The following is a 17996-nucleotide window of genomic DNA, read 5'->3' as shown; positions in this document are numbered from 1 at the left end:
GTGGGAGAAATGGATAGAGGTAGGCACCTCCTACCAATCTGATTGGACTTGATCACCCTCATGGGCAAGCCATTCCTAGGCACAGAGGTGGATGCATTGCTCTGACTCCTGATAGATCCACTAAGGGCCCAATCCTATCCAACTTTCCAGTGCTTTCCAGTGCAGCCATGCCAATGAGGTATGCGCTGCATCCTGCAATGGGGGGGGCAGTCACTGAGGCATCCTCACGGTAAAGGAATATTTGTTTCTTTACCCAGGGGCTACATTGCGGCTGCATTAGTGCTGGAAAGTTGGATAGTATTGGGCCCTAAATCCAAAAGGATAATAGGTGTCATTGATTTCAGTTTCCAGAGTGCAAACATTTCCACCAAGTCGGTGGAGGAATTTCCGCAAAGCGTTTGCTTATCACACCTCATTAAACCTAGAAGATGGCTTTATACAGAGCTAGGTAGCAGCCGTGCCTCTCTCCACGCCACAACACAGAGTGGACATCAGAGATGTGCGTTGCTGCTTATTTTCTACAAGTGATATGTTTTTATCCTGTTTTTCTCCAAAGAGCTCACCTGGCTGGGGTTTTGCTAGGCTAGAACTTTTGCAATTCACTTTGGAATTTGGAGTTTTCAATAAGCAAATATACCCATTTTTCAGATGGTGACTGAGGCCGAGAGACAGTCAAGCCACCTAGTAAGTTGACATCAGAGGTGGCTTTTAATCTTGGGACTTTGTGAGTCACATTTCAGTCCCCTGGGACCTGTTCACAAGATCCTATAAACATGGGTGGGGGGGGCAGTATGATTTATTTGACATTATTTAAGCAAGAGTTTCTTGTGCTAATTTTGCAAAGTTGGAACAAAGCGAGAGATTTGCATTTGTGACAGACAGCCCAAGTTTTAAGTTAACTGTTGTGAAATTAAAATCCTACACGGGGGTAATCCATTATTTATCGCAAACGACTTATAAGCAGCCATCGCTAATGATATTATGCAGATAGAAACGTTGGAACAATATTGCCGAGACGGAACTGTTCTTATTGGCTTTCATCCGGGAACTCCGGGGATGGCCCGAAGAAGTGCATGTTTATTGAATGTCAAGTTCAATAAACGCCAAACACACCAGGGGGTGGGGTGGAGTGGGAGTACAGGCTTCTAAATGAAAATTTTGTGTGTTCTTGTGCTCTTGGAGATGTTTTATTAGGAGGTCACAGCAACATATATGGATTTTTTCCCCATCATATATTTTATCCTCACAACGACCCTGTGAGGTAGGTTAGGTTAAGAGGTAATGGCTAGCCCAAGGTTATCCAGTAGATTCCATGACCTGGTGGTGGGGAGGAACTGAATCTTGTTCTCAGGACAACAGCTACACCATCACACCTGTGTGTGTGTGTGTGTGTTTATTTGTCCATAAAGTAATGAATGAAGCCTGTATTCTGTTGCTAGCTGTTAGAGGTAGTGCCCACCTCTTGAATTCAAGTCTAATTCAGGTGTGTGTGTGTGTGGGGAGGGGGTAAGGGAGTTCTCCCAGGCCTCCACCTCTTCCTCCTCCTTCTATACTGCTTTTCAGCAAGGATGGTTCACACAGCAAAACATTTATATACCGCTTTTCACAAAATAGCAAAACAAATCAGTAAATGGCTCCCTGCCTTTAAAAAACTCACAGGGCACAATCCTAACCAGGTCTACTCAGAAGTAAGTCCTATTGTGTTCAATGGGACTTAATCCCAGGAATTGAGGTTAGGATTGCAGCCACAGTCTAATAAGAGGTGCAGAAGAGTCACCTGCAGCAGCCACTGGGAAAGACTCCATGCTGGAGCAAGAGGGACAGTTGATCTCCCCCTGCTGTATATAAGAGAGCACCATTTTAAAAGCTTTCTCTTTGCCCAGTTAGCAGGCAGTGCTTTGCCCTGGGTGGAATGCCTGGCCTCTGTTTTGAGGTCACAAAAATTTTTAATCAAAAATATTATTAATAATAAAGAGAACAAAGGTACAGCTCAAGCCCCAGATTTTTGACAGGTCTGAAAATGTCTCATTTTCAGGGTAGCAATTGTCATGCTGTAGCGCTGAGAAGTGCCATTTTCCCAGCCGTGGCCCTTCCAAGCCAAGCCACAAACGCTCTCTCGACTGCCACCAGTAATGATAAGTTCCCTCATAAGAACATCCCCACTGGATCAGGCCATAGGCCCATCTAGTCCAGCTTCCTGTATCTCACAGCGGCCCACCAAATGCCCCAGGGAGCACACCAGATAACAAGAGACCTGCACGGCTTTCTGGGAATTGTAGTTAAGAACATAAGAACAGCCCCACTGGATCAGGCCATAGGCCCATCTAGTCCAGCTTCCTGTATCTCACAGCGGCCCACCAAATGCCCCAGGGAGCACACCAGTTAACAAGAGACCTGCAAGGCTTTCTGGGAATTGTAGTTAAGAACATAACAGCCCCACTGGATCAGGCCATAGGCCCATCTAGTCCAGCTTCCTGTATCTCACAGCGGCCCACCAAATGCCCCAGGAGCCACACCAGATAACAAGAGACCTCATCCCGGTGCCCTCCCTTGCATCTGACATAGCCCATTTCTAAAATCAGGAGGTTGCACATGCACATCATGGCTTGTAACCCGTAATGGATACTCAGGGTGATGGGTTCATATTAACCCTGGTCCTTTGATGGTTTGGCTCACAACTCTCCTTGTCTGCCTCATTCCTCTCTCATATTTTCAAATCCAGGAACTAAGTGGAGGAGGAGAAAAGGAGGAGGAGTGGTAGAGAGAGAGGCTGGTACACCACCAGGTAGACTCTGGCATTTGATGTACAGTTCAGGGACCAGAGAGACCATGGGAAATACCCCAAGCATTCATATTATCCACAAGTACAATCCAGTTCAAAAGTCCAATCCCCAACCACATGGTCCTGTATACATGGATGGGGGGGGGGGTGATGCGAGCATGCTGGCAAACACTGCCACAAAGCTGTGCCCTCCCCATCTTCACATTTATTTATTTTTCACTTTTCTATGCCACCCTCCTTTTGTCCTTACAACAGCCCTGTGAAGTAGGACAGGCTGGGAGACAGTGACTGACCCAAGGTTACCCAAGAAGCTTCATGGCTGAGTGGGGACTTGAACCTGGACCTTCCAGGTCTAAGTCCAACTCCTGAACCACTACAACAGTGTTTCTCAAACTGTGGATCAGGACCACAAGGTGGGTCATGAGCTAATTTCGGGTGGGTCCCCATTCATTTCAATATTTTATTGTGAATATGTTATACTGGTACGTGACTGAATTTGGAGAAATCTTACAGACGAGTACTTTTAACAGGCTATTATGTATATTCTTTTAACTATTGTAGTAAATGGGACTTATCCCTGGGTAAGCGTGGGTAGAATTGCAGCCTAGGATTGTTGAACATTTTCCTGCTTGATGATGTCACTTCTGGTCATGACATCACTTCTGGTGGGTCCTGACAGATTCTCATTCTAAACAGTGGGTCCCGGTGCTAAATGTGTGAGAACCACTGAACTGCACCATTGTTGCTTGAGGGGGTCCCCCAAATGCAGCTCCCCTTATCTTGCTGTACACCTACCAAGCTTCAATGCTGTCATCTTTACTACTGGCTTCTATACTACCCTTCCTCCGAGGAGCACAGGATGTGTACAAGGTTTGTCCTCACCTTTTGTCCTCACAACAGCCCTGTGAGGTAGGTCAGACTGAAAGAGAGTGAGGGATTATGAATGCTGCTCCTGAGGTCAGGGCTTTGTGAGTGCTGTTTGCCACTGCGCTGTTTGCCAGTGCGCTCCTGCATGTATTATTTATTATTAGAGTTTTCATGGCCTCCTGTTACCCTGCACATGCTGGATCTCAGAAGCTAAGCAGGGTCAAGCCTGGTTAGTACTTGGATGGGAGACTGCCTGGGAATACCAGGTGCTGTAGGCTAATAACATAGTCTTTCGAGGCTGAAGGTTGCCAGCCTTACAAGCTATTAGAAGAATTTATATCCCGCCTTTCCACTCCAGAAAGGAGCACTCAGGGCGGCTCCTTGAGTACACAATAATGCATACATACCAAAAAATGCATGCAGTTCGTCTTCTTCTTCTGCATATAATATGCTGAGGAATTCAGTTTGTATTCTGCAAGCATAGCTGTGAGTCCCAGGACATGGCCTGGGGGCACATAATGCAGCCACCTTGCTGAGGCGAAGAAGGGCTTGGCCCATGGGAACCGACTATGATGCTGCCATCACGGATGAGAGGCCGGATACAAATAAAATCTGGCAAAATGAATGTGGAGCCATTATGGACAGTAAATAACGTGAGCGCATGTTGCATGCTTTGCAGGACGCGATATGAGAAAGCAATTCCTTAATAGCTGCTTGGAAAGCAGGAGTCATTCCGGCACACTGCGCATTATTCATATGTACATTAAGAAATAGATCTCGTTCTCTCGTTGTCTGCGAGCTTTGATATATTTAACGAGAGTGTGGTGAGATCTTTTCAGTTCAAAGGAGCTCTTTGTCCGCCACATTAGGAAGCGGGCGGGTGGCGGAAACCGTCCCTTCTCCCCGACAAGGGCTCCGATTGTCTGAGACAGGCGTGCGCTGCCAAGAGCATCATATCGCTGGCCGTGAGCAAACACATCATCCCGGAGATCAATGCCTGCACAGTCAAGCGTTTGCTCTTGTAGTTTAACAGTCACGGCATGGGCTGATTTCAAGAGGAACTGGTGGCCCGAGATCACGGCGCCTGGTTTGCTTGCCTCAAATCCGACGTGGGTGACTGGTGCCGTGCCACGGTTGGTAGCGGCCAGGAAGTCTTGCGTCAATCAGAAACCGTTGGCACCAGTTGTTAATTTTGCTCGTTTTGTCCGTTTTATTTTCAAAAGTCTTTGGCTTCCTGTGAAAATGTGCCTAATTTTGGAATTTACAGACTGCAACAAGAATGCTGGTTGCTAAATACTGGCATAGCCCCAATTCACCATGTTTAACAAGTTTCTTTTGAGTCGTGGAATGTTGCTGCTATCTTCAAGATAACCAAATATCACAAGATATGGGACAGTGTTCCTATTGTGAAGGACCCTCTACCTCCCAATGTGTATTTATGACCACTGATTTTCCTTTGATATTCTTGGAAGATTCTTATCCTGGAGAGTCATAAGAACCTAAGAACAGCCCCTGTGGATCAGTTCATAGGCCCATCTAGTCCAGCTTCCTGTATCTCACAGTGGCTTCCAACAGTGGGTAGCCAGATTTTTATGGGAGTAGAGAAGAGCATGGAAGGTCCTACCCTGTCACCCTCTTCCTGAGCAATTAGTATACTTGGAGGTTCCATTTGGTTGTCATGGCTAAAATGCACTGATGCTCCTGTCCTCCATTTTTCCAATTAAAGGTCAAGGCCAGTGCCTTGAATGGAACACAAAAACAGAATGGAAACCAGGGCCGGCCCATCCATGAGGCCAACAGAAGTAGTTCCCTCAGGTGGCAGATTGGTGGGGGGCACCTCTGTCTACCATCTTGCCTCCACTGCTCCTTTTTCTTCCATTGCCTGGATTGGAAAAGGAAAGGGGGGGCAGAGAGGAAGAAGAAACATGAAGCAGAGGAGAATTCTGAGCTAGAGCTTTGGAGAGTAGGAAGATCAGAGGCTTGGCACATTGTCAGATAAGGAGGGGCAGCATTTTGCATGTTGCTTCAGGCATCTGGTGGTCTTGGGCCAACCCTGCTGCAAACCAACAAAGATGCCCCCAAGCATGAGATCTCTAACTTCACAGTGGTTTTGGCCCCATCGCATTCTTAACCAACTGCAGTTTCGAAATAGTCTTCAAGGGCATCCTCACAGAAAGCACCTCTCAATATTGTCTTAACCCAGCTTTTCTCAAACTGTGGGTGGGGACCCACTAGGGTGGGTTATGAGCCAATTTCAGGTGGGTCCCCATTCATGTCAATGTGTATTGTGTTTTTTAATCTACTAGACTTGATGCTACCATGGTATGTGACTGCAGCTGGGGAAATGTCACAGATCTGTACTTTTAACAGGTTTCTTTGTCTATGCTTGTAACGTCAATGGGGCTTACTCCTGGGTAAGTGTGGAATAGGATTGCAGACCTCAGATGTTTGGAGAATTTTTTTAAACTGATGAGCAACTGCTTGGGTGGGTTAGGAGGCTACTTCCTTACTTTAAACAAAATTTTTAAACTTCTTGTAAGCTTTTAATTTATTTATTTATTTAATTGATTTAATTTAATTTTGCCATTTGGGGGTGTTAATTTTCCTGCTTGATGATGTCACTTCTGGCCAGGGCATCACTTCCAGGTTAATGATATCACTTCTGGTGGGCCCAGACTGTCATTCTAAAAAGTGGGTCCCCTCACTAAAAAGTTTGAGAACCACTGGTTCTTAACCTGTTACAAGCTGCTGTGTAGATCAGTGTTTCTCAAACTGTGGATCGAGACCCACTAGGTGGGTCGTGAGCCCATTTCAGGTGGGTCCCCACTCACTTCAATATTTTATTTTTAAAATATTAGACTTGATGCTACCATAGTACGTGCCTGCATTTGGGGAAATGTTACAAGCTACTGTGTATATTCTTTTAACAATGATAGTCAGTGGGACTTACTCCTGGTTAAGTTTAGGTAGGTTTTCAGCCTAGGATTGTTAAAAATTTCCCTGCTTGATGACGTCACTTTCGGTCATGACATCACTTTTGGTGGGTCTTGACAGATTCTCAATCTAAAAAGTGGGTCAGGGTGCTAAATATGTGAGAACCCCTGGTGTAGATCATTTGATCCAAAGATGGATAATAAATACATCAAGAAGTGATTCAGGATTCCCTGTCAAATACACGGTTTTGGGTGGTGGGGTGGTGAATTTGGAAAGCAGTGTCCTTAGTCTAAAGATGGGCAAGGGGGAGTGTGTTTATATATGCATCTGTGTAGTAGATTGATGCATGCGCATATATACCTTGCAAACCTCTGGAGATGAATGGCTGGTGGCAATTCTGCATTCCCGCCTTGGAGCCGAGAATAAATTCCGAAGCTGGCCTGATACAATATGTGGCAACAGTGAGGCTGCTCCCCAAATCAGCATTAAACACCAGGGGGACAGTGGATGGCTTCTTTACATCTCCTCCCCAGAGAGAGGGCAGAAAGCAAGTTTAGACTTAATGCAGTGTGGTTCGCGGCATGTGACCTGCATTTGATGAGACGCCTGCGTGTGAAAATCGTGAGAGTTTTCAAAGCCAATTTTATCCCTCTTATTTATATCCAGATCATTCCTATAGCAATTTGCGCATTGCCTTTTGTGCCAGGTGTTGATACAAGACAATGCTCAAAATATTTAAAACTCACCCCCCCCAACTCAAAACAACAACAGTTTTGGCATATGGGTACATTTCTCTCCAACTGATTTATTCCCCCCCCCCCCCGGTGATTTGTACCTGAAAATACCATTAACAGCAGGCTTAGTCAGTGTTCCTCCTTTGTCTTGTCCCACTTAGCAATCTGGTTTGGGCTTTGTTGCATGCAAGTTGGTACCGAATTAGGAACGTGTTGATTTGGCATCATGTCTGCTATAGGGACTGTGGTTTTGTTGCCCAATTGCCAGACCTGAGGTGGTTGTTTTGCAGCAGTATTTCTATTAACATAAGAACATAAGAAGAATCATAAGAACATAAGAACAGCCCCGCTGGATCAGGCCATAGGCCCATCTAGTCCGGCTTCCTGTATCTCACAGCGGCCCACCAAATGCCCAAGGGAGCACACCAGATAACAAGAGACCTCATCCTGGTGCCCTCTCTTGCATCTGGCTTTCTGACATAGCCCATTTCTAAAATCAGGAGGTTGCACATACACATCATGGCTTGTACCCCGTAATGGATTTTTCCTCCAGAAACTTGTCCAATCCCCTTTTAAAGGCGTCTAGGCTAGACGCCAGCACCACATCCTGCGGCAAGGAGTTCCACAGACCGACCACACGCTGAGTAAAGAAATATTTTCTTTTGTCTGTTCTAACCCGCCCAACACTCAATTTTAGTGGATGTCCCCTGGTTCTGGTATTATGTGAGAGTGTAAAAAGCATCTCCCTATCCACCCCCTGCATAATTTTGTATGTCTCAATCATGTCCCCCCTCAGGCGTCTCTTTTCTAGGCTGAAGAGGCCCAAACGCCGTAGCCTTTCCTCATAAGGAAGGTGCCCCAGCCCAGTAATAATCTTAGTCGCTCTCTTTTGCACCTTTTCCATTTCCACTATGTCTTTTTTGAGATGCGGCGACCAGAACTGGACACAATACTCCAGGTGTGGCCTTACCATCGATTTGTACAACGGCATTATAATATTAGCCGTTTTGTTCTCAATACCTTTTCTAATGATCCCAAGCATAGATCCCGCTGGATCAGGCCAAAGGCCCACCTAGTCCAGCTCCCTATATCTCACAGTGGCCCACCAAATGCTTCAGGGAACACACTAGACAACAGACACAACCTGCATCCTGGTGTCCTTCTCTTCCTCTGGTAATCAGAGGCAGCCTAGCTCTACCTTGCACATTCCTACCATGACTTGTAACCCGTGATGAACTTTTCCTCCAGAAATTTGTCCAATCCCCTCTGAAAGGCATCTAGGCAAGATGCCGTCACTACTTCCCGTGGGAAGGAGTTCCACAGACTAATTACACACTAGGTAAAGAAATATTTGTTTCTGTCTGTCCTAACTCTCCCAACACTCAACTTTAGTGGTTGTCCCCTGGTTCTGGTGTTATGTGAAAGGGAAAAGAGAGTCTCTCTATCCGCTTCTCTATTCCGAAGCTGTGTTTCCTTTCTAAGGTCTTCAAAGGAGCATGCAAATTGAATCAAGAAAATGAAAACAGTTTCCATTAATAACCAGTGTATTACTGAGGTTTTTTTAAAAAAATATTGTTATGGCTGCTGTTTTAATGCTTTTATCCTTTATGCCAGGGTCAGCTTCAGGCCAATTGGGCTCCGTGCTAAATTTTGGAATTTTTTTTTTTCTAAACAAAAATTAAAATTAGTATCTTTACTAAATCATTGCACAGTCCCTAAAACAAGTGATTTTTGTAACTGTGTACTTTTCAAAGGTAATTCACACTTTTTGTCGGTTTACTCGCAGGCTTCCATGAATGCAATTTTATCTGAAAATGGGCTGAGATCCGTTTGGTCCATTGACTCACATGCACTTTTAAAGCACGTATTTTGATTGCTTTCCCATTCTTCCATAGGGCTATAATGTCTGTAATAAATTTTATTTGTATCTCTAAGACACTGCAGACCTGGGCTGTGAGGTTGGGGTCCTGCAAAACATGTTTCCAATGGGGCCTCTCAGCTCCTAAGGCCAGCCCTGCATTAGGCATATAGCTGCTGGTTTTGGACTTCTTCTTGAAAGCTACTGTTGTTTTTTGGCACCATATTTTGTTACCTGTGTAAAGGCAGTGCAGGTTGGCCCTAATTATCCATGGGTTCGGAACGCACGGATTCAACTCGGCACGGGTCCCCAACCCACATCCAGAGGTGTTCTGTCGACCCACCCATGGTTCCTGTTATCCATGGATTTCAGCATCCATGGGGTTCCGGGAACAGGATTCCAAGGGTCAGACTGTATATACACTTGCAAATAAATAAATGGGGTGGAGAACCATAGGTCTGTGGTTGACCATGTGTTCTGCATGTAGAAGGACTGAAATACAACCCCTGGAATCTCCACTGAACCTGGGACATGTTGCAGTGAAAGAAGATGCTCTATCTGGAGTTTGGGCCATAGCTCTGTAATAGAGCTTCTTCTTTCACTGCAGCATGTCCCAGGTTCAGTATCAGGTCGGGCTGAGATTTTGGGGAGCGACTGCCAGTCAGTGCAATTATACTGAGCTAGATGAATCAATGAGCTCACTCAGTATAACTCAGCTTCCTATGTTCTGAATGAATAAGCAGTATTTTTTGTATTGGCAACCTTCAGTCTCGAAAGACTATGGTATCACGCTCTGAAAGGTGGTTCTGGCACAGTGTCTAGTGTGGCTGAAAAGACCAATCCGGGAGTGACAATCCCTTCCACACCGGGAGCAAGTGCAGTCTGTCCCTGGTCTGTCTCCCTGGCTATGGGCCTTCCTTCTTTGCCTCTTAGCCTCAGACTGTTGGCAAAGTGTCTCTTCAAACTGGGAAAGGCCATGCTGCACAGCCTGCCTCCAAGCGGGCCGCTCAGAGGCCAGGGTTTCCCACTTGTTGAGGTCCATCCCTAAGGCCTTCAGATCCCTCTTGCAGATGTCCTGGTATCGCAGCTGTGGTCTACCTGTAGGGCGCTTTCCTTGCATGAGTTCTCCATAGAGGAGATCCTTTGGGATCCGGCCATCATCCATTCTCACGACATGACCAAGCCAACGCAGGCGTCTCTGTTTCAGCAGTGAATACATGCTAGGGATTCCAGCTTGTTCCAGGACTGTGTTGTTTGGAACTTTGTCCTGCCAGGTGATGCCGAGAATGCGTCGGAGGCAGCGCATGTGGAAAGCGCTCAGTTTCCTCTCCTGTTGTGAGCGAAGAGTCCATGACTCGCTGCAGTACAGAAGTGTACTCAGGACGCAAGCTCTGTAGACCTGGATCTTGGTATGTTCCGTCAGCTTCTTGTTGGACCAGACTCTCTTTGTGAGTCTGGAAAACATGGTAGCTGCTTTACCGATGCGCTTGTTTAGCTCGGTATCGAGAGAATGAGTGTCGGAGATCGTTGAGCCAAGGTACACAAAGTCATGGACAACCTCCAGTTCATGCTCAGAGATTGTAATGCAGGGAGGTGAGTCCACATCCTGAACCATGACCTGTGTTTTCTTCAGGCTGATTGTCAGTCCAAAATCTTGGCAGCCAAAATCTGCCAAAATCTGCCAAAATCTTGGCAGCTCACTCAGTATAACTCAGCTTCCTATGTTCTGAATGAATAAGCAGTATCCATTAATGAATCTAGTGTAGTCTTTCAGGAACTGTGGGTTGTGACCCAACAGTGGTCACAACTGGATATTTGGTGGGCCGTGTAGCGCCCAGTAGAGCCTCCATTGAAAAGGGTAAAGGGAAGATCAGATAACTAATTGCCTCAAGCCCTGAAGCTATTCAAAAATCAGACAACTGCCAGTTGCCAAGCAAAGAGTTCAGCTCCTTCAGTTTGCAAGGTTGCAAACCTCAGCTCCTTCATTGCCCTGCAAAGAGCTGAGCTCCTGCAGTGTGCAAGCAAGTGTAAATATAGGGAGATATATGTTTGAGCATCTTTTTTTTTCTGGTTATTATTATTTGTGAATAAATAAGTAAAAATATTATTTCTTTCTTGGACTTTTTAAAAAGTCTTTTAAACCTAGGTGGGTCCTGACAAAGTACCATTTGTCCAATTGCTAAAATGTTTGCAGCTGACAAAGTGGGTCCTGTTGTTAAAATGTTTGGGAACCACTGATCTAAAGCATAGCATAGAACTTTAGTTGGTCACAGTGGCGTCACTAGGGAGTGTGTGGGGGGGAGTGCAGGCTGTATTGGGTGATGCACACGGGGGTGGGGTTGACATCACCACTAGACAAAATTTTTAATCCTTGATATTTTCATATTATACTTTCATGTTATGTATCATTTGATGCATAGGTTTATGAGAAATGCAATGAAACAAACCACATTGAAATATATCCATTCTATCAAAAGTTATAGTCGAAAGTATGCAGCAACTGTTACCCTGCACATGCCCAATCTCGTCTGATCTTGGAAGCTAAGCAGGGTCAGGCCTGGTTAGTACTTGGATGGGAGACCGCCTGGGAATACCAGGTGCTGTAGGCTTATACCATGATCTTGGAAGCTAAGCAGGGTCAGGCCTGGTTAGTACTTGGATGGGAGACCGCCTGGGAATACTGGGTGCTGTAGGCTTATACCATAGTCTTTCGAGACTGAAGGTTGCCAACCAGTATAGTTGAAAAACCAGTGGGGCTGGGGCAATGGTGCCCACCGCACAAGGCGTTGCCCTACCCACTGCATGGTTGGAGGTCCATCATGGGGTTGACGTGGTGACCTGCCACACCAGTTGACTCAAACCCTTATGACGCCACTGGTTGGTCATGAGCAAGTCTTGCACCCTGTTTCCTGGGAGTAAGCCCCATTGTACGTCCCCGATCTGAGCAAACCTGCATAGGCTTGCACTGCTAGTCCCATTCGCCATGACAGTGGCCCAGAGCCAAGAGTCTGACTCAACAGGCCTCTTCTATGTACTTAAGTTTCTCCAGCACTTGGCAGTGAGTAGCTGTGTAGCTGTCGAAAGGTTACTCCCTGAAATCTGATTATCAGCCTCTCCTGTTTTGATTAAAACACCGTCCAGGTTTCGTCGGCAGCATTTATGGGTTTGCTTTTAATCGGGCAAACTTGAACGGACTACCTGAAGGAGCTGAGGGAATTGGGAAGGTCACGCGACTGCCTTGTGGACGAGAAGTCCAACATCAAAGTGTTCCAGAATATCTCAGAATGATGTGCCTTCAGAATCATTCAGAATGATGTGCCTTCAGAATGATGTGCCTTCTCTCTGGCTCCTTCCTTGCAAGCCTCAAAAAGGGAGATCAAGAGCACTGCCAGGAGGATGGCGGAAACGGTTACTATGGTTACTGTTGTCATGTCGGTACTATTAGGATAGCATCCCGGCAGGACTCCTCACTCCATCTATCTGCATTGGAAACCTGATTGATTGATATCCCCGATCATCAGGCTGAGTTAAAATCCACATACTTTGATACCCTGTCAATGATGAGTTCTGTGCTTCAGCCAAGTCTGGCAGGAAGTTGCTAGGGAGAGATTGGCGTAGTTTTCTTACCAGAAGCAAACATAAATTCTTGGAAAGCATTGGAGGGTGTTTTTGTTTCACTAGTAACCCATTGTTCTTCCATCACAAATTCATGGGTGGTACCCACTGGTTTTCTAGGAAACCACCCATCCTAGTGCTGGCCAGATCTAGACCTTATTTCTCAAGGATTCATTTATGGGTCCAATTACTTCTATGGTCCTGGGTTCAGAACTACTATGGTTCTGAAGGTGTGTGATGCCATCCCTTGAAGCATAACAAGTCTCTGGGATTGGTCAGTATCTGCTAGAGCAGGGGTGCCCAAACCCTGGCCCTGGGGCTACTTGCGGCCCTCGAGGACTCCCAATGTGACGCTCAGGGAGCTCCCAGTCTCCAATGAGCCTCTGGCCTTCCGGAGATTTGCTGGAGCCCACACTGGCCCGATGCAGCTGCTCTCAGCGTGAGGGCGACTTTTTGTCCTCTTGCATGAGCTGTGGGATGAGGGCTCCCTCCGCTACTTGCTGTTTCATGTCTGTGATGCAGTAGCGGCAGCAAAGGAAAGGCCAACCTTGTTTTGTGCAAGGCCTTTTATAGGTCTTGAGCTATTGCAAGACCTTCATTCATCTTTAATATATACATTTATTTAAACGTATGTAAATTAATTCTTTTTTTCCCCTGGCCCCCGACACAGTGTCAGAGAGATGATGTGGCCCTCCTGCCAAAAACTTTGGACACCCCTGTGCTAGAGGTTCAGTTGGGAATCCCTGGATCAAATGAAAGGGGAGATATCAAAGTAGTAACAGGTCCTTCTCAGTAGTGGCACCAACCTTGTGGACCTTTATGAACCGTTCCCTCCTTAGAGCCTTTCCAGAGGGAACTAAAAACAGTTCTATTCACACTAGCCTTCTAAGTTCATGGTTTAAAAAAAAAATATTGGATGCCTGTGGGTTTTTATTGGGGAGGACATGATTTGATTAGCATTGCCCTTTCTTAAGAGGTGGCTGCTACTACTGGACTATGATTTGTAGCATTTTGAGGTTGTTTTAATGTTTATATTTGTAATAATTTAATGTGTATATTTTTAATATTAAATGTGATTCTATGGCCCGGTAGGCCGCCGTTGCTGCTCTTCAGGGAGAAGAGTGGGGCACAAAATGAGTAAATAATTTTTTTTAAAAAAAAGAGAGGATGGTGAAGAGATGGTAGCATCCCCCCCCCCCACTTCAGTGGGAATGTGACCTGCTTCCTTTGGGATTGACTCTGGTTTGAACGTGAGCAGGCAGCTATTCAAGATGAAAGCTGAATGGCAATTGTGTGTGCCTGCGGTCTTGCTGAAACTCTCCATTCTACTCCTTAAGAATGTGGCAATGTCTTGAGGTTGTGTGGTCCTTCTTGCCTTTTCCAAGGCCTTTTCCAAAGCTTAATCAATCACCAGATGTCTAAGAGCCCAATCCTATGTTCCGCGGCGCGCACCACAGTTGCAAAGTTGCGCACAGTTGCGGGGCTTACCGCTGGACCCCCTTCAGAGGTGGCTCAGCTCCGGCTGGCGCTGAGCCACCGCCCAGCGGGCACCCAGGTTCCGCAGCTCAGCAGTGCCTGTGACCGCCGGGCTGCGGAACGGGGAATGGGAGTGTTCCTGGGGGCATGGGGGAGGCGTTCCGGGGAGGGGAGAGGTGTTTCCGGGGGCATTCCTGTGGGCAGGGAAGAGGCGGGTCCGCGGAGCCGAGCTCCGCAGGATCCCAGGCGCTCGTGGAGGGCTGCTCGCCCTACATGAGCGCTTTCACTTTAGCGGCGACCAAACAGTCGCCGCTAAAGTGATTAGCCCCATTGCGGGACTGCTTCCCTTTCTTGGGGGAAGGGGATGAACATCCCCTTCTCCCAAGGAGCCTCCCTTGGTAGCGCGGGAGGTTCGGGATCCGGCGGGAGCCCTTTGTGGAGCCGCCGGGTCCCATGATTCCGGGCAGCTCAGGATTGGGCTGTAAATCTCCAAAGAGGGTGAAGACCTGGGCATTGATCGGGAGTCATTCTCAGCTTAACTTATCCATGCAACATTAAAATGAAGTAAGAATATATTCAGTCTAGCCTGATAAGATCACTGTATTAGTGGGACAATACACAATGAATTGATGGCATTTATTGCCCCCAAGATGAGCCCTGACCTTGGATGGCTTTTGAAAGAGAATTAAGACACATTCACAGAGGAAAATAGGCCTATCATTGGCTACTAGCCACAGTGGCTACATCGGATCTCTGTTCTGGGGCAGTGTACCACTGGACAGCAGTTGTAGAGGAGCAAGAGAGAGGAAAGGCTTTTGACTTCTTGTCCTGCTCAGAGGGTTCCTGACAGTCAAGTGGGAAGCCGGATGCCCAGCTAGATGGACTATTGTTCTGATCTGATATTGCTTCTTACACAATGATTTTGAAGTTGGTACTGTCTACATCTGGTGGTGGGTAGTTATCCCTTGCTACTGGTGTATGTGACAACTTATTGAATCACTTAGGTTAGAACTAAGTGGCTCATGGACCGGTTCTTAAGGCTTTTTTCTCCAAATCTCCTGAGGCTACGTTTTTCTGGCTTCTCAGAGTCTCCAGAGGCTGACCACAGGACTTGGACAATCACCAAGTCTTGTGCAGATTCTGAGAAGCTGGAAGAAGGAAGCAAGTAAGACCAAGTAAGTCAACGTGCTCCGGACTCACACTGTATATAGTGCTGGTTCGTGGCACATCATGGAAAAAATTGCTGGTGCACAACAGCAGACCCTTTGAGAAGCAGCGACTTAGGTGGCATTGACATGTCCCTGCTTCCAAGGTACTTAAGAACCAGAGGACACCCACTAAAATTGAGAGAGTCAGGAGAGTTAGAACAGACAAAAGAAAACATTTATTTACCCAGCATCTAAGTAATCTGTGGAACTCCTTGCCACTGGATGTGGTGGCGGCACTTGGCCTAGTTGCCTTTCAAAGGGGATTGGACAAATTTCTGGAGGAAAAGTCCATCATAGGTTATAAGCCATGATGGGTATGTGCAGCCTGCCTGCCTGCCTGCCTGCCTGCCTGCCTGCCTGCCTGCCTCTCTATCTATCTATCTATCTATCTATCTATCTATCTATCTATCTATCTATCTATCTATCTATCTATCTATCTATCTATCTCTTCCTTCCTTCCTTCCTTCCTTCCTTCCTTCCTTCCTTCCTTCCTTCTATCTATCTATCTATCTATCTATCTATCTATCTATCTATCTATCTATCTATCTATCTATCTATCTATCTATCTATCTATCTATCTATCTATCTATCTATCTATCTATCTATCTAATCTAATCTAATCTAATCTAATCTAATCTAATCTAATCTATGATAGGCAGAAGTAACCTATCTCTGAACACCAGATGTAAGTGAGTGGCAACAGGCTGCTGGTATCTTGTTGTCTTGAATGTCCCTTGAGGCATCTGGTGGGCCACTGTGAGATACAGGAAGCTGGATTGGATGGGCCTGATCCAGCAGGGCTCTTCTTATGTCCTTAAACAGTGGGAAAACAACAGAGAAGTGAGGGTAGGGAACAAAGATACATACCATTATATATACTGAAAAGCTTTGTTGCAAATGGGGTAGTGTGACTGATTTTTATTTATTTTGTTTATTTTTGCAACCTCGATTAAAGGCCTGAGAAGCATTCTAGGAGTTCAGCTTCTTTGTAATGTCATTTGGAATCTAGAAGCTGGTTTGTGTAGTGACTAACAGTAGTGTCCTAATGGAGGCCAGGCAGCCATAAGCTAATTAACCAAGTTCCCCCAGCAACAGACGTTGGCTGGTAAGATGTGAATGTGGAAACAGGAGCCCTTAACTGCCCATACTTTGCCTTCCGTGGTTCTGAGAAGCGGAATAAGTACATCCAAGGCTTGGACAGGAACATATGATATTGCCTTATCATGAGTGAAACCATTAGACCAGTGCTCTTCAACTTTTTAAAATCCATAAATAAAGTATGAGACTGGGGACCCATTGCCAATCCCATCCGCCACTCCCAGAACCCAATTCACCTACCCCTTGTCCTTGTGTCTGCCTGCCTTGTTTTCCCTTTACTTCTTGGGAGTTAACTTTAGGAGTTGTGGGGCAAGACAGTAAGAAGAGACTATGCAGGATTATATCAAGAATTCAGTTTTGATAAGGAAGTCCCATGATTGGATTGGATCCAAGCCCTCTCGAACAGGCTTTGAAAGGTTGCCATAACCCTCCCCCCCCATGAGGCTTCACAACCCCATTGGGGTCATGACTCATAGGTTGAGGAACATTACTTTAGTCAAGTGGTTCTTTCACATTTAGCACTGGGACCCACTTTTTGGAATCTGTCAGGACCCATCGGAAGTGACGTCATGACTGGAAGTGACGTCATCAAGCAGGGAAATTTTTAACAATCCTAGGCTGCAATCCTTCCCACACTTACCCAGGAGGAAGTCCCATTTGACTATGGTTGCTAAAAGAATATACGTACTACCTTGTTAAAAGTACAGGTCTGTAACATTTCCCCAAATGCAGTCACGTACCAGGGCAGCATCAAGTCTAATAAATTAAAAATAAAATATTGAAATGAATGAGGAGCCACCTGAAATTGGCTCGTGACCTGCCTAGTGAGTCCCCACCCACAGTTTGAGAAACACTGCTTTAGCCCATTTTTCTCAGTATTGTCCCCACTGCCTGGCATCTGCTCTCCAGGGATTCAGACTGGTGGTGGTGGTGGGGGGGGGTTTGTCCTTCCTAGTTGTACCAGGAGATGCTAGGGGACCTTCTGCATTTCAGCCAAGTGCCCTCTTACTGAACTTCAGGCTGGTTCCCTGGCATTCAATGACCGCAGATACGTTCTCTCTTCCAACAGTTTAATGGCCCCTTAAAAGTCTGCAGAGGATAGGTGGAGACAAATCGTTTCTCTCCTTTGGCCAGTGGATTCTTTGAACCCTAAGCATTCTCCAGGCATGCTGCTTCTCTAAATATAAGGGGAACGCTGCTGTGTGGTGGCCCAGAATACCCTCGAGAACATTGGCCAGTAATAGCAGGGCATGTGCAAACCTTCAACGTATCATTAGGTTAGCAAGGCTGCAGTTTGCAGTACGAAAGCTAGCCTTCCGTGTGACTCTCGGGCATGGATCTGCACTGGATTAGACTGTTTTTGTGGTTCCAGCTTGGTGAACACCCAGGCATGCCAATTTAGAACTACGTGTCTATATTTGTCT

At 46.2% G+C, this 17996-nt stretch overlaps 1 protein-coding gene and 1 pseudogene across 1 annotated transcript in view; both read left to right on the top strand.

The window, feature by feature from the left end:
• SDC3 (syndecan 3) overlaps positions 1-17996 on the top strand; it is a 108001-nt gene that overhangs the window by 73025 nt on the left and 16980 nt on the right. The gene's annotated exons all lie outside the window — the stretch shown is intronic.
• LOC136661749 (5S ribosomal RNA) lies at positions 11665-11784 on the top strand (annotated as a pseudogene).

This window comes from Tiliqua scincoides, chromosome 10 (genome assembly GCF_035046505.1).
Source record: "Tiliqua scincoides isolate rTilSci1 chromosome 10, rTilSci1.hap2, whole genome shotgun sequence".
In the NCBI taxonomy this organism is placed as follows: Eukaryota; Metazoa; Chordata; class Lepidosauria; order Squamata; family Scincidae; genus Tiliqua; species Tiliqua scincoides.
The sequence above is the reverse complement of the archived record's forward strand: the minus strand, read 5'-3'. Positions and strand labels throughout refer to the sequence as shown.